This window comes from Lichenostomus cassidix, chromosome 5 (genome assembly GCF_008360975.1).
Source record: "Lichenostomus cassidix isolate B80296 chromosome 5, HeHo_3.0, whole genome shotgun sequence".
In the NCBI taxonomy this organism is placed as follows: domain Eukaryota; kingdom Metazoa; phylum Chordata; class Aves; order Passeriformes; family Meliphagidae; genus Lichenostomus; species Lichenostomus cassidix.
In genome coordinates, this window is record NC_139486.1 from 58,800,554 (window position 1) to 58,817,276 (window position 16,723).

At 43.0% G+C, this 16,723-nt stretch overlaps 1 protein-coding gene across 1 annotated transcript in view; it reads left to right on the forward strand.

Moving 5' to 3' along the window:
- LOC146436769 (proto-oncogene Mas-like) overlaps positions 1–16,723 on the forward strand; it is a 107,991-nt gene that overhangs the window by 90,230 nt on the left and 1,038 nt on the right. The window lies entirely within an intron of this gene.

Genomic DNA, 16,723 nt, shown 5'->3' on the forward strand with positions numbered 1-16,723 from the left:
CTGCTTCTTCTGAAGATAATTTAAAAGTCTCACCTTCAGGCCAGTTTGTTATGATTTCCAGAATCCCAGGGCGATTCGGGTTTCCAATACGGGCGCGCTGTGTGATGAGGGCAATCCATTTGCTCCACGTGGCATCAGTGGCATGGTGGGTAGAGGGAACTCTTCCCTTGAACATCCACCCCAGCACTGGCAGTCGGGGTGCAAGGAGAAGTTGTGTTTCTGTGCCGATCACCTCTGAGGCAGCTTGGACTCCTTCGTAAGCTGCCAAGATTTCTTTCTCAGTGGGAGTGTAGTTGACTTCAGACCCTCTGTAACTTCGACTCCAGAATCCCAGTGGTCGACCTCGGGTCTCACCAGGCACCTTCTGCCAAAGGCTCCAGGACAGACCATGGCTCCCGGCTGCAGAGTAAAGCACATTCTTTACCTCTGGTCCTGTCCTGACTGGGCCAAGTGCTACCGCATGAGCGATCTCCTGTTTGATCTGGGTGAAGGCTTGCTGCTGTTCAGGGCCCCAGTGGAAATCATTCTTCTTGCGGGTTATGAGGTAGAGAGGACTCACGATCTGGCTGTACTCAGGGATGTGCATTCTCCAAAAGCCTATGGCACCTAGGAAGGCTTGTGTCTCCTTCTTGTTGGTTGGTGGAGACATCGCGATGATCTTATTGATGACCTCAGAAGGAATCTGACGCCGTCCGTCTTGCCACTTTACTCCCAGGAACTGGATCTCTCGGGCAGGTCCCTTGACTTTGCTCTTCTTGATGGCAAAACCGGCTTCCAGGAGAATTCTGATGATTTTCTCTCCTTTCCCAAATACTTCCGTTGCTGTGTCCCCACACACAATGATGTCATCAATATACTGCAGATGTTCTGGAGCCTCACCCTTTTCCAGTGCAGCCTGGATCAGTCCATGGCAGATGGTGGGACTGTGCTTCCACCCCTGGGGCAGTCGGTTCCACGTGTACTGCACACCTCTCAAGGTGAAAGCAAACTGAGGCCTGCACTCTGCTGCCAGAGGAATGGAGAAAAAGGCATTGGCAATATCAATGGTCGCATACCACTTTGCTGCCTTGGATTCCAGCTCATACTGAAGTTCCAACATGTCGGGTACAGCAGCACTCAGTGGTGGTGTGACTTCATTCAGGCCACGGTAATCCACCGTCAGTCTCCATTCTTCACTGGACTTACGCACCGGCCATATGGGGCTGTTAAAGGGTGAGTGAGCCTTGCTGACCACCCCTTGGCTCTCCAGATCCCGAATCATCTTATGGATGGGGGCCACAGAGTCTCTGTCAGAGCGGTATTGCCGGCGATGCACTGTTGCTGTAGCAATTGGTACCCGCTGTTCTTCAATTCTCAGTAGTCCTACAGCAGACGGGTTATCTGAGAGACCAGGCAGGGTATTCAGTTGTCTTATGTCTTCCGTCTCTACAGCTGCTATCCCAAAAGCCCAGCGATGTCCCTTTGGGTCTTTGAAATATCCACTCCTGAGATAATCTATGCCGAGGATGCATGGGGCGTCTGGACCAGTCACAATGGGGTGTTTCTGCCACTCGTTCCCAGTTAAACTCACTTCAGCTTCCAGTACAGTCAGCTGCTGGGATCCTCCTGTCACCCCAGAAATGGAAATGGATTCGGTCCCCACATACCTGGATGGCATCAGGGTGCACTGAGCGCCGGTGTCAACCAAAGCCGTGTATCTTTGTGGGTCAGACGTGCCAGGCCATCGGATCCACACAGTCCAATAGATCCGATTGTCACTTTCCTCTACCTGGCTAGAGGCAGGGCTCCTCTAATCCTGTTTTTGGTGCACGATGTTCTTCTCCTGTAAATGTGTTCCTGAGGTCCCTTCAAGAGGATCAGTCATATTATCACTTCCATTCTGTCTGGAGTTCTGTCCACAAGAGACTGGGGCAGTGTTGTACCTAGATGAGCTTCCTGAGGTGGATGTTTCTGTTTTCAATTCACGTACCCGGGCTGCTAAGGTGGAGGTGGGTTTCCTATCCCACTTCCTCATGTCTTCCCCATGCTCTTGAAGGAAAAACCAGAGGTCACGTCACGGAGTTTGTCTTCTTTCCCTGGCTGGGGGACGTCTGCTCCTGATGGCAGAGACTCTGGTTGGTTTCGGTGTGGCATGGAAAAGTCCTTCTTTGAGCTCTTTCCTTAGTTTCTGATTCTCTTCAATCAAGCTCCGGACTTGCTCGGCCAAGTTTGTTTCCACCGATGAGACCTGGGTTCGTAGTGGAGCGGTGACAGTGTCCTCGTAAATTCTCAGTTTGTTTGTTAACACGCCCACCTGGTCTTCGCCTTCCCTCCACTGCAGTGTTGCCAGGTAACGAGAGTATATCTCTGGTCTGAGCCGCGCGAATCTTAGCCACATTTGTGAAGTGCACCGGACATTATCTGGGCTCTTGGGGAATCTCTCGTTGTCCGAGAAAATGATCTCTAGCACGGCCAATTCCCTCAGGCATCGGATACCTTGTTCTATTGTGTTCCATTTTCTTTGGTGCATCTGGAGGTCTTCTTTGCAAAGGTATCTGTCCCGTACACTCGCCAGCAATCGCCGCCAGAGGCTGAGAGTTTCCTGGGTTTTCCCAATCCCCTGGTCAATAACCACATCCTGGGACAGGGATCCCAGTTGCCTGGCCTCACTTCCGTCCAGAATGGTGTCATTAGCGGCGGCGTCCCAGATACGGAGCAGCCAGGTCAAGATGGACTCATTCGCCTGCCGGGTGAATTCCCTCCGTAGGTCACGCAGCTCCCCCAGGGATAGAGAGCGAGTGATGATCTCCGGCTCTGTCTCTTCTGCTGGGTGAGAGGGTCCTGCCGCATCCTCATCAGTCGCTGTGCGGACTGACTTGCTCTTGGATTTCTTTTTCTGGACGGGGGCAACTGCTACAGGCTTCGGCTGTTCTGATTTGGTAATGGTCTGTGTTGAGACGTCCACTGCTCTTTTAGTTCTTTTCCTCTTTCCTGCTGATTTGCTTTGTTTCTCCTCCTCAAAAAGACAAGATATTGTTCTGATCTTCAGCATGAGGTACACAGTGCTGGTTGCAGAGAAAAATGAAAACAGAACTAACAAAAAGATTATGCCATCCCTAGCATCCAGAGAGAACTCAATATCCTCAAAAATGGCTGTGCCTGACCTGAAAGGCTGGAAGAAACCGCTCTCTCCTCCTAACCCCAGAGGCTGGGTATGATTGCTGAGGAGGTCCCAGATGTAGTGGCTCAGATTAGGCCAGGCAGATAAACTTGAGTATACGTTCCGAATGGTATTCATCGCCTCACAGGTTACCACGCAATAGGCATAATAAACCAAAAGAGCAATTTTCATGCCATTCCCTGGTCGCAACAGGGCCAATACGACAGGCAGATAGTTTCCCATTTGAGGAAAAATATAGAGAGCGAGATACAGCACCCATATAGATAAGCTGACCATCATGGTGATAGGATTTCTGAGTTTCCCCAGGTCGTGCCCCACGTTGGGCGCCAAAATATGTCTTGGTTTGAAAACAAACCAGTGGGAGATCACAAGTCAAGATTGAAATTAAAAATAAGTGAAATAATACAAGGAAAAACACTGACAAAGTCAGATACAACCTAACACCCTGTTAGGGTGGTAGTAGCAGTCCAGCTGAAGTAGTCCAGTTGAAGTGGTGATCCTGTGAAGGTCTAGTCTCCAGCTGAAGATCCAGTAGTAGCTCTCGTCCTCTGGGAACCCAGTAGACAGGGCTAGCTCAGGCAGTTCCAAGGCCAGGTTATATCCAGGTGGGAACACCTGGCTCCTCCCTCCTGGGCAGAGCATCTCACAATGGGATGAGATAAGTCCATGAGTCACACGGTGGGTCCTTGATGGCCCATTGCCTGTCATGCGGGGTGGGTCGTTAACAGCTGATAATAGCTAACGGATGGCCCATTGCCTGTCATCCGGAGTGGGTGATAGCAGCTAATGGCCCACAGCTGGTGGTAATAGAATACTTAACTACATCAATATTGCAACCTAGGACAGTAGGAAAAGAAAGAGAGGCACAGAGTAAGACAGAAGGAGAAAAGGAAGAGAGCTAGAAAAAGCTAGTTAGACATGCAACAGAGCTATGCTGTTTCCTACTGGACTGCAGTACTGTTGCAGAGCTTAGCTTCAAAACTTGAAAGGTCTAGTAAAGTGTTACCATACTAAATGTCCTAGAACAAAAATCCAGAGCTTTTCACTTTCCTCTCACAGCTTATAAACTGCACGACACACAGGTCTATGTGTTTTCATCTTCAGCCCTACATACACTTGTAGATTTTCTTGCAGAGACCAGTTACAAAATTAAAAACTAAAAACATTCAGCAACTAGTCCCACAGAAAAAGTTCCCAGAAGAAAGAGCAAGTTGAGCTGGATTGAACCCTTCTTTTTCAGCCTACAAACTGCACTGCCAACAATAAGACTATTCCCTTTCCTTCCCAGACGTATGCAGGATCTTGTTCTTTCAGTCTTGCAGAACCAGGATCCAAAATTGAATACCTTTGTTTACTGCTCCCACACAAAGGTGCTAGGAGAAAAAGCTCTTGGCTTTTTGTCTCCCTCTGTCACCATTCAACAGTTCCACGAGATGGCAATGTTTATTTGCAAAACCAGGAAATGTACCACGGCTAGCTGAGCAGCTCAAAGTGCAGATCCAAAGTTAATAACTCAAACAAAATGTGTCAGGACAGAAATGTGCTTGGTTTCAATTTCAACAAATGAAATTTGTAGCTGTACTCAACTACTGAATGCAATCCAGGGCTTGCTTCCACAATGTGCCAGGTTAGAAAGCTGTGCCAGGTTAGAAAGCTGTAGCTTTCTAATACTAGGGCTGCACACTTTCTTTTCCATGGTAAAGCACTTTCAAACACATCCAAGAGCCTGCCATCAAAATCTGAATAACATATTCAATAATTAATATGTCCAAGGATTGCTCCCACAAAGTTTTCAGGACAGAAACATCTTGATGGCCTTTATCTCTGATGGGCAGCAGCAGCAGCAATAGGAATAGTCGTTTCCCTTCCTAAGGAAAGGGATCCCCCCAGGTTCAAAATTTGGAGTAGAGTTCCAACATTGAATACTTCCACTGAATTTCTTCTGCATAAAAGGTTTCTGGACATAATGCTGCTGCTGCTGGCCTTTCCCTCTGCTGAGAGTATTGTGTCCTCTACACCTGTGTTGAGGAATACACAGAGAGACACGACAGGAGCTGGATAGCAAAGGGCATGAAGACCAGAGGTGACCTAGGTGGATGGACACAGCAAGAATGGAGGACTTAAAAGCCAAGGGGTTTGTCTGTTTAGGGTCCTTCCTCAGAGGCACCCAGCTCAAGCTGTTTCTGTGTCACTCTGGCATGACTAAGTTGCTTAATGGAACAGTTTGAAATACATTGTGGAAAATCTGGTGTTGAACAGGTAAGGAGACCTGGTGTGACTGTGTGAGAGTGGGGTGTGTAGGGAGTCAGCCAAAGCACCCACAAGGCTCCCTGGCATTGCCCACTGTGGAGAGGCTTCAGTCCCACCAGTAAAAGTCTCTGGTAGTGGGAGTGTGACTGCAAGACTACTTCCTGAGTGGTCAGAATGGGAAGTTTCCTTAACACAGAAATGTACAAAATGTAACAAAACACTGGAATTACTGAGATATTTCCTCACCTTTCTAAGTATGTCCCTTACTCTGCAGCAGAGTTGGTTGGCTTTAACCCTCCCTTCATCTTGGAGCCTTACATTGCTGGAACCCAGGAGTTGCTAGCTATGTCTGTCTTTCTGTATCTTTCCAGTCTTTCTGTTTTTCTTTTCTTCTTCTAACCCTTTTCTCACAGAATGTAACATCAAATTGCTATAAGGTTTTCTATGTTTAATGGGCTAAGTCTATGCTGTGATAAGTGATGTCACGTTGTATTTACTCTTTCCAAACAACAATTTGCCAGCAAACTTTTGTGTATTTTTACCTCTTTAGAATATCTGGTTGGCATTTTTCTCCTTTGCCCCTACCCAGAGCAAAAGAATCTTGGTTTGAGTGACCAGGGTGTCACACAGTCACAGATTGCTGAAGACTCAGCATGCCCTTGACTGATTTACATATTCAGAGTTACATGGGAAACTTAACAGCAGCATCATAATAATGAGAAAAAAAATGATCACATTGATAATTATGTTACTGGAGAAACTTAAACCCTTCAGATAAAGGTTTGTACAGGAAGTGAAACTGCTCACATATCCAGGAAAAGTTAACAGAATCCAGCAAAAGCTAAGATAAAGTTCTTGGGACACTGAATATTGGACAAATGATCCACCCTCTGGGCATTTGTGGTGTTCTGCCTTTAGAGGATTAAGCTGCTTCTTTCTTTACAAGTTTTGCCACACTGGACTCATTTATGTAACCACTCCATGTAAAATGCATTTTTACATTTTTATGAGTAGAGAAGTGCAATTTAAGTGATTTTTTTTTGTAGTGTCAATTGATAGGGCTGTTACCTCCTGCAAAATTTCTGAAAAATTTAGCAACCAACATTTTCATCTGGGGAAGTTTCATTCAAAAGACAAAGTAAGATTACTTCAGCCAGCAATAATGACATAACCAGACTTTACATATTTAAGAAGAACTGGAATAAAGGACTATTTAAAAAAAGATGCAATCAATTTTTTCTGATATTTTCCCTTTTCCTTTTCAGGGTGTAAGCCATGCTGGGTTTGCCTTCCAAATGACACACTTGTTTGTTTTTCCTGTTACATAACCCTTTCTAAAGTTTTGTTTAGTGTTGTGACACTTGCACCAAGCTTTTCCTGCCCCTGATGTGCATTAATTGAAGTGAAATGAAAACAGGACTGTCACATATTTCTGGTCTCCTTGGTAAGCTTGCCCTGTGATTGATTTTTACAGTCCCATTTCTGTGTTTCTCTACTTATTAGTATTAGCCCTTTTGCCTCATAATTGGGTTCCTTGCTGTGATCATAATCCATCTAGAAATTACCTCACAGACATTCCCTTAAATATTTAAAGAATTATCCCACTGGTAAATAGATGTATTTTTTTTAATATAACTGGGTCCTATTTGAGGATATGTTTCTAGTGCTAGCACATGGAATCTCCACCTGCTCCCTGCTTGAACTGAGATTGTTGAGGATAATCAGCAACTCAGTTTAAAAGCTGACTTATTTTTAACTGGACATTTCAATGTTTTTCAAGTCGAGTTTAGGATTTTGGATTTGTCGTGTTTTTGCAGGACAAGGGACTGTTTAGTTAAAGCTGCATGGCTGCATAGATCTTTTCTTTTCCTCTGCATTTTTTCACTTCTCTTTCTCACTGTGCAAAGAGAAAATAAGAAAGGGATAGCAAGCTAATAGCTGGCAAATTGCACATCACCTTTTCTGTAGCTCAGGTTTGGCAATTTTCCCCATAAATAGTTCATGCTTTATGACCTGTGTTATTTTCAAGGAATTTCTGGGTTGGCAGTGTGATTCCAAGCCTCTCAATGAAGAGAGCATCCCCTTGCCCCTGCCTGGCTGCTCTCCAAGCCTCCCAGCATGTCCAAGGGGGTGACTCCTTTGGCACTGCTTAGAGTTCTCACAGTCTGCTGGGACAGCTTAGAAAGGGATAGATCATTTCCATGTTTTGACTTCTGGTGAGATTTCATTGCATTTAAGGAAATGAAAATAATAATAAAAAAGCTTGAAAGATTAAACCACTTCCCTTAGTATTGCCCTTACTTAATATTTTCCTAGAAAGAAGCATTTTTATGCTCTAAAATAGTAAATGGAGAAACTGAGAAGCATTTCTCACTAATTTTCAAGGAATTGCATAGATTTTAGTGATTTATCCTCCTGCACACACCCCACACAATGACTTGAGGGTTCACTAAGGAAGCATAACTGTGGCACAAGTAACAAGGCAGGGTGCCAGAATGGATTGGGATGTCCTTGTTCCCACTGGTATTAGCCCCTCCCAGCTGGACCAGTGGGGAAAAAAATGTAAGTTGGACTCTTAAAGTTAGGAAGTCCACAACTCAGCAGGCAGACAAATGTCTCTGCTTACCCTTGCTGTTTTTCTGGCAGCTATTCAGAAATATCATAATGTTGTTGTCACTGCAAGAACAGAAGAACTTTCAAAAGTAGTAGTTTTCGGTTTTAGAGAAGAGCTGCAATATTTGTCAGATGCTCCAGAGCTGGAAGAACAGATTCATGGAAATACAGTTTTTCTGTCATTGATTTAACGAAAAAAGAACCTGAACATCTTGGACTTTTCCAGTCTGGGGAGACTGTTGGGTTTTTTTTGTGATAGGAAGTTATTTTCAAACTGCAAGTTTGGGAAAGCTGAACTGAAACTGGCCTCTCCTTTTATTCAGCTTTGTTTTTAATTTGATGTCTACTGAAACTATTAAAATGTCAGCTGGGATAATTGAACTGGATAAGATTTCTTCAGATGAGATTGAGAGCAAAAAGAATTTCAAGCCAGATTTTAAGGAAAGCAAATTCAGTGAATCATGTGCTGATTATCATGGTTTTCAACTTCACTGCTCATGTTCTGCACCGGCTGGTAAGCATGCATTTATATAACTTATTTCCTCAAATCTGTGTCTAGTTACTCATATAACATGTGGTGAGTAAATTCTGAGACCCAACAAGGAAAACAGAGGAATTGTTGCTGTCATGCAGGCATTATAGAAGGAATTGTTAGTTTAGATAAAGGGTAGAAACAAATGTTTGTTGAAAAAAAAAATCAGTGTCTCCTGAATGTAGCTGCCTGGAATTGTCTAATATAACCAGGGTGACACATCTGAAGTTAATCAATGGAATCTCAGTTAATCCCTAAAAGTCTTCTTAGGTATTTGATCATCCTTCACCTAGGAAATACCTTCTAAGAATGGCTACTCTGATTTCTTTTGCACTACATACATACTATGACTTTCACAACCCTCAAAGAATAATTTGATTTTCATCATGGTATCAGTTTCTTATGGCTCCAGAACAAAACACAGACATGGCAAGTGGAGAATATCTAAATGTAATTGGCACTTTATCCTATGATAGGACAACCAAAGTGCAGAGAGAGTCTGCACCTTTCGGATTGACTGAAGTAGGTGAATATATGAATCAAATGGTAATGTTTTTAACTCTGCAACAAATGTTTGGAACATTTTTTACATACAAATTCAGGTCTTACACATTAAAATGGTTGTATGGTTGGGATGTTCCTTTTGCAAGAAAAGCAGATGGCTTATGCGTTCACTAATAGAAATTTTCTAATTTCTCTTTCTGTAAAGCCTTCAGTAACTTTTGTAAAACAGAATTTTCACAGTTGATGCACTTTGGAAATTTTCTTTTATGTCAGTGGGGTTTGTAAGGTCTGGAATCAGGTGTCTGTCTGTTCCCTTGGGATCCTGTAACATAAATTTAAAAATACCCCATAAAAGTGTCATTAAAGAACTTATGCATGTGCTAGGTGATTTGCTGGGCTATGTTCCTTAAATGTCAAACTAACATTTTTAGCCTATCTTGTTGATAAAGAATGACATGAACTTCCAGCATAAGCTGGAAACATACTGTTTGTGGAACTAAACCGCTCAGAATTCTGCACAAAGGAGGTAATAAAAAACAACACTTCCATGTTGGATTCTTCCATTCAGAAAAAATTATTACATTCTTTTAAAAAGAATTTTTAAATCTTGCTAGTATTTGTTGCAAACACTATTTAATATTCCTGAAGCAGAAACAGTGCTAACAAGCATCTCTGACAAATGTTTTATCAGAGTTTGGAGATTTTCTTGGTTTGTATTTTTGCATCATGAGCAGAATCAAATAAACACTGACACATTGTCTTAATGTTTTGGGGGGCTTATGAATGATCATTTAAAGCAAATGCCATCTCATCATTTGCCTTCTAAAATTTTCCTTGATATATTTTTTTACCAGTCTTTAAGCAAGCCCTTTGTAGTTTCCAGTGTTGTGTTGTGTTGGTGAAGCCTGAATGGAGAATATAAACAAGTTTTATTTGGCTTCCACATGTCTTTCCCTAAAAGGGACTTCTACTTGCTCAGCCATGGCTTTTGATAAAAATCAACTCAATCACACTCTTGGTTTTACTACCATGATGGTGTTTGAGTAAACTATTTCTCACCAATGCTGCTTGGCAGCAAGAAGAAAACTTCAAGCTATGGTAATTAACAGAAGTTTTCCTCTTCCAATTTAGGTATGGGTTGTTTTAGCTTGTCCATTTGTTTGTTTTCAAATGGTAATATGAAAACCTCCAGTGAAATCAACATCCCACATTGGGGTGCTGCCCTGAGGTTTGCTAATGTTTTCATCTCTGCCCCATGGGCTTCCACCTCCACAGCTGCAGCCTTGGGAATCTTCTATTTTGTCTCAATGAACTTTAGATTTTCAACTGTTTTTTTTTTAAAGGATTTAAAACACTCATCTAAAATTGTTCACGTCACCAACAAATGGTAGGAAAAGGTATGTAAGCCATGAAAACATTAAGTACTCAGTACAATGTCCTTGTTCTTCTGTTCAGTTTGCCATTCAAAATACTGTTTCTTTCGAGAGGTTTATTGTTTAAAATTTATTATGCTGTGCTTATCATATAATTCTTTTGGCACATAAAGCAGAGAATTCAATACAGAGAGATTTCACTCAAGAAAATCTTTTCATGTAGTACTGATGTGTTGTTAATTTTAAACACACGACCTACAAAAAAGTGAACACTGACAAAGTAAAGTGGTCCTGAAATACACTCTGATGTTCAAGAAATGGTGCTTGAACACCATGGACAGAAAAATATTAACCATATTTTTGTTTTATTTTCAATTCTGATGCCAGTACCAACCTTGAGGCATATTTTTTTGGGGATCTGCATGTACATCAAAACATCTTGGAGAGTAATAACCCTAGAATAAGAACAAAAATATTGATAAGGTCTGAGTACAGAATTTTTTTTTCCATGTAGAGCCTTATTGAAATCTTTAGGAGGTTTATCACTTGCACAACAATGGTGAGTTTGAATTGGTTTAAGAGATGAAATGCATAACCCAGATTGGTTGATGAATGCCCCAGGAACAGATCAGAGACAATTGTTGGCTTTCATGGCACTTGGATCATCTGGACTCTGTGTGAAAGCTTGAATGGAGCAGTGACACTTTAGACATAGCAGAAAATGTGGGATTGGTAGATTTTTAGAGATGTCAAGCAATCTCTAAAAAAATAAAGCTTATTTTGATTTTTAAGACACTTATTCTGCAAAGAATTTTTAATACAATATGTAGCATGAATGCAAGTGTCACAGCCACAGCAGTTTCTTTTCACCAATGGAAAACAGGCTGTTCCTAATAGAGAAATACAGAACCATTTTTCTGTTGTACTGCCCAGAGTAGAATTTCCTCCAGGACCTGGTGCATTTCCTATTCAGACTTCTCACAGCCAGCAAAACTTATCTGGATATTGCAGATGTAAATATTTGTGCAGATTCAAACATTATTATTATCCCTGATACTGGCTGTTCTGCTTCATCTCTTGTCAGTCAGGAAGAGACTGAAAGATTCCATCTAAAATCATTATTGGTTGAGTCAGGGTGCATGCAGCACCTGAATTGTTCTGAAATGAGACTTGCACAAAATCACATGGGTTTGACTCTGTGGCTTTTGGTAGAATGGTACAAGGCTAGAAAAAAAACCCACTTGTTTTTGCCTTTTATGTGGTTCTTTCACTGATGAGTATTTCAGACCATCTTCTGTGTGCTTGCAGGTGAAGAGAAAGGGAGAAAAAGAATATTAATTCATACAAGGATGGAGACTGGGACTCAAATTTATATAGCATATATATAAATATACCATATATATACACCTTGGTCTTCAGTGCTGGCAAGAGTCAGTCTTTTTGCTACTCAGCCTGAAGATGTACCATGAGCTACAACTGGAAGATCTATCTCTCTTTGGCACTACCCTCAGAATTAAAATGTCATTAATAATACACAAAATGAGCCTGTATCTAAAGAATAATGCAGAGTTAGCAGAGAGACCTACCAGACTGAGGCACTCACCTCTTCCCCTGGGGGTCACGACTTCTATCCTTACATGGCTGGCATAAATGGCAACTAAACTGAATATAGAAATCTAACTTCTCCCAGAGGCATAATTTCTGCTCTGTGCTCTTCCTTCATTTAATGGGCTGTTGACTTTCAATGGAGAGTGGGGTTGTTCAACAGACTCTGAGAGAAGACACTAATGATTTATACCAGTGGATTTTATTTCCTGAGCTGTCTAGTAGCAATAGAAGTATATATATGTAAAGAATGTGCTGACCTTGCAGAAAAAGCAAAAGCAAAAGCTCTCCTTTGTTTGAAATGTGAAGTCAACACTTGCAAAACAGATGAGTCTGAGCAGTCTTCCTGTGTATCTTACACTTGCAAAGCCTAAATACAACCATGAAATGCTTGTATCTCATCTGTCAGAAGTGGGATTGTGTGCTTAAGTCCTTTTTATTTGAATAATGAACATAAATTGATAAGCAGGTCTCTAGTATATTGGAAAATGCAAGATGACTCGGTGTGGATGGGGAGGTCACTGAGGAATTTCAGGTTTCATAACAGTTAAGTCTTGAGTGATGTATCTATATGCAATTTCATAAAAATATAATTTTTATAATATTATAAAAAACAAGTCTGAAGCCTGTGAGCATTATAAGTAGAACAGACTGATGGCTGTGTATCAATAACTTTGGTAAGCAAAGGATGCTCCTCTGGTGATGCAGAATACAGTTGTATTTCATGTTTGAACACTGACTTCACTGTCAGTTCTGATGGCTGTGCCTATGATGTCATTTAGTACATTGTATATAAGTTACTGCTTGCTCTGTTAGAAACCCCAAATATGTTTTTTTCATGATTACACCACCAAAAATGTATAGAAACTCTGGCAGACTTCACAGACCTTTGTGATATTTGTATCAGTATTGTACTACGATCTACATTCATCTGATTTAAAAGAACCAAAACAACAAAAGAAGAAAAAAAACTTCCTGAAAACACAAGTTTAGTAAAATTTAGAAAGGACATCGTGGGAGAGAGAGAATTATATGGAGTTATCTGTGCAGGCAGCTGAATGTTATACATAGAAAGTTCTGAGTGGTTCTGGAAGACTCATGTGTTTTTCCAAAAGTACATAGTGAGAAAGGATTGGGCTGCCTATTAGTCTCAATCCTAAAATGTGCTGTTTTGCTGGTAAAATAATAAATTGAGAATGGTATCTCGAGGAATTATGTATCTATATGTGCAAAAATATTCATAATCATTTAGTTCTCTCTCATTTTTATGTTCCTGCCTTTGGTGGAGAAGAGGGAGGGCATGGTGAAATCACTTAGATGCAACTACATCAATCTCTTGACAAAGTGCAATTATTCAAAACCATTTGGCTGTATAGTTTTTGGAATCAAGCAGCCTCAGGTTTCTGTTTTAAAGTTTTGAACATTGAAGATTATTATTTCTAAAATGGATATATTTTTTTGTGTATGGAAATGTTATGATCCAATTATTAATGTTCTTTGGAAATACCTCTGCCCGAATTAAGGTACAAACGAGACCATATGCCAGTCAATAGTATGGGTTTTATTTAAGAGAAATTATGAGAGAGAGAGGGAAGAAAAGAGAGAAAAAGAGAGGTAAGAAAAGAGGTGGGGGGGACAGAAAGAGGGAAAGAGAAAATATCACCATCCGTGGATCCCAACGATGTTGCGTTGATCCTCTCCAGCTGGTCTCCTTGGTGGTGATGGTCCCCCCAAAAGCAGAGAATGCCATGGGTTAATATACACTCAAACTAGGGGTAATGTCTAGGCATGTCCCCCCAGGGGAGGGGCAACCTCTAGCAGCAGACTCTGCTTGCATCAGCTGCACTGCTGTGGTGCCAGGCCTAGCATTTGGGGGTCTGTGATGGACTGTGACTCCCCCTCAGCTGCCTCTCACGTGAAAGTCCCATGGATGTAGCCAGTGAGGCTGGGGGTTCCACAGCTGGGCCAGTTTGTGTCAACCAGGCTTCTGTGAGCTGTGCTCTGCCCCCACCCCAAACTCAGCCAGGGATGATTCTCAGCACAGCTGGTGGCTTTGGCCTTTGTGTATGCATACCTTTCCCTCAGCCTGAGATGATTGAACAATAGGGTTTCCCTTTATCTAATCTCAGCAGTTTGACTCAGTCCAAAGTCCCAGTCAGGTATCTTCAGGGAGGTTTCTTTGATTGTAGCTTCTTTATACACTTTTTGTTATAATGAGCAAAATTTTATATCAATGTTTGAGGCATGAACTATTTCAGTCTCTGACAGAGAGGCAAGGGACCGGACAAATTGCTAGCAGGATGTGGGAGATGGGTATGACTGCCTGGCACAAAAGCCAGGGAGATACCTCCTTCCTGGCTTTGATCAGCACAGAGCTGGAGGAGGAAAACAGTTGGAGAAGGAAAAGATTGCCTGTGGAGATATCAGAGCAAGTGGCTTTGTGGTGGATCTGACCTGGATTCTCAGGTGTCAGTTGATGCCACTGAGCTCCTGGATTCTTTCAGCAGTATTCCCCCTTTCAGTATTCCCCCTCTCCCTTTCCCCACAATATTTAGAGCCTTAATACCCTACAGACTGAAATTCCCCCACCAAAATCAGTCAGCATGTCCCACCTCAATGAGGGGGACACTGATTGCATTGAAAGAGAAGAGTCTGACCTTTCCTTTCACAGCCTGGAGAATTTCACTGGAGCAGACACACTGTGGGTTCACATTGCCTCACACACACCAGCTGCTGTCCCTGGGTCAGGATCTTCAAGAGCTTCCCTGGAATGCTCACTTGGGAAAGGGAGAGAAGCCTGCTGGGTGAGCCTGGGCAGTGTCCAGTGAGGGGTCTGTCCCAGGCTCCCTTTTGTCCCTGCTGGATCATGTTCTCCAGGGCTCTCACAAACAGGGAACTATTTCAGAGCCTTTGCTGGTATCAGAGCTCTTCTTCTAATCTGCTCTTGACTTTGTCCAGGAAATGAGTAACAGGAGAGAACCTCAGCAATGAGACCTGTGGGAAAAGCAGTTTGTCTCTGTGTCAGGTTCCTCTGTGGTTTTAAAGCAACCCCAGTCCTGAAATCTTGTCTTCTGAACTGCCTGAACTTGCCCCTTCTCATTCCTAGGGTGAATCCCTAGGACCCTGCACTACAAAATTTTATTGCTGGTTCAAATGTTGTTTTTCCACTTGTGTACCACAACTTCAAAGGTATTTGACTTTAACCATGCAGTTTCCCAGAGGATTCGTGCAATAAAGAATGCTGTGTGTGAGCTGGAGCACAGGCATACAGCAGAGGGATGATTTAACATTTCAGAAATGTCATTTTTTCTGAGAAGAGGTGAATCAGTGCTGCTCTCTTGGCTACAACCATTAGAAAGCTAGAGATTTCATTCGACTCATCTTCTACACTCCCTTGGGAGTCAGACAGCAGCCGACAGTGAATTCCACAGAATTCCTAGAAAGCTGAAATGAGATTATTCCCACCCAGACTGACATGTGTCCTGGAACTGGGATGCTCCTGCTGGAATCTGGTGTGTGTGGAGACCCTGGGAGCAGAACTGCCTCCTCTCTTCCTCACTGACACTGTGTTTGTGTCCCCAGCTATGGAATCTCACATCCCCTCACTGGGCCAATCCTTTCCAGTGCAAACAGTTCCTGATCCATGACCTAAAGGGGCTCCAGGAGAGCTGGAGAGGGACTTTGGAGAAGGGATTGGAGTTACAGGACAAGGGGATATGGCTTTCTCACTGACAGAGGGTGGGTTCAGATGTGATATTGGGGAGAAATCCTTCCCTGTGAGGGTGCTGAGGCACAGGTTGTCCAGAGAAGCAATGGCTGCCTCAGGATCCCAGGAAGTGTTCCAGGCCTGGGTGGATGGGGTTTTGAGCAACCTGGACTTTTGGAAGGTGTTGCTGCTGGCAAAAGGGTGGGATCAGTAAAAACAACCACAAGTGCTCCCCGGACTGAAGAGGATGAGGATGAGCTCTGGTGAAGTGCTGATAGGGGGATAACAGCACTGCTAAATCTGATGTCTTATAACTTTTATTGTATCATTAAGGGGATTGGCAATAATTAATGTTGGGTCTAACTGCTGATAACCTGGCTGCAAGCAACTCTTTGCTGTCCTTCTGTTGGACAGAGTGTGCCTACAGCAGAATGAGAAAAATGGAAATTCTTGGCTCAGCTGTGCTCCTTTTGGCCCAGGGGAGCTCTGGCAATGATCCTGGAGCTCTTCCCAGAATGGGAGTTGTTCCTCACAAGCACCCAGCTGCCTCACCAGCACTGCCAGCATTCCAGTGCCACCAGCACCACCAGCACCCCTCTGCTGCTGGAGGGACCATGACCCCTCAGGGAACAGAAATGAGCAATGGTAGAAACCTGTAGGGAGACGAAAGGGACAGCAGTCAGAGAATGGGACATTCTGCAGGGGAGCATTTCTAATCAAGAAGAAAATCAAGAAGAAATGACAAACCATTTACACAGTTCTGGCTTTTTTAAAAAGCCACTTCCTTTGCAGCACAAACCAAAAAAAAAAAAAACCAAAAAACTCAGATGTAGCCAAAACTGCAGTTTCTGAGTCCCCTGTGACTCCACCAAGTCTTGGGAGGCAAAACTGCAACAGGGCACAGAGAGGAGTCAGTGGGACAGGAGTGGGGACCTCCTGGGGATCTGGGCACTTTCTCCTTCGTGTTACTGACCTGGGAG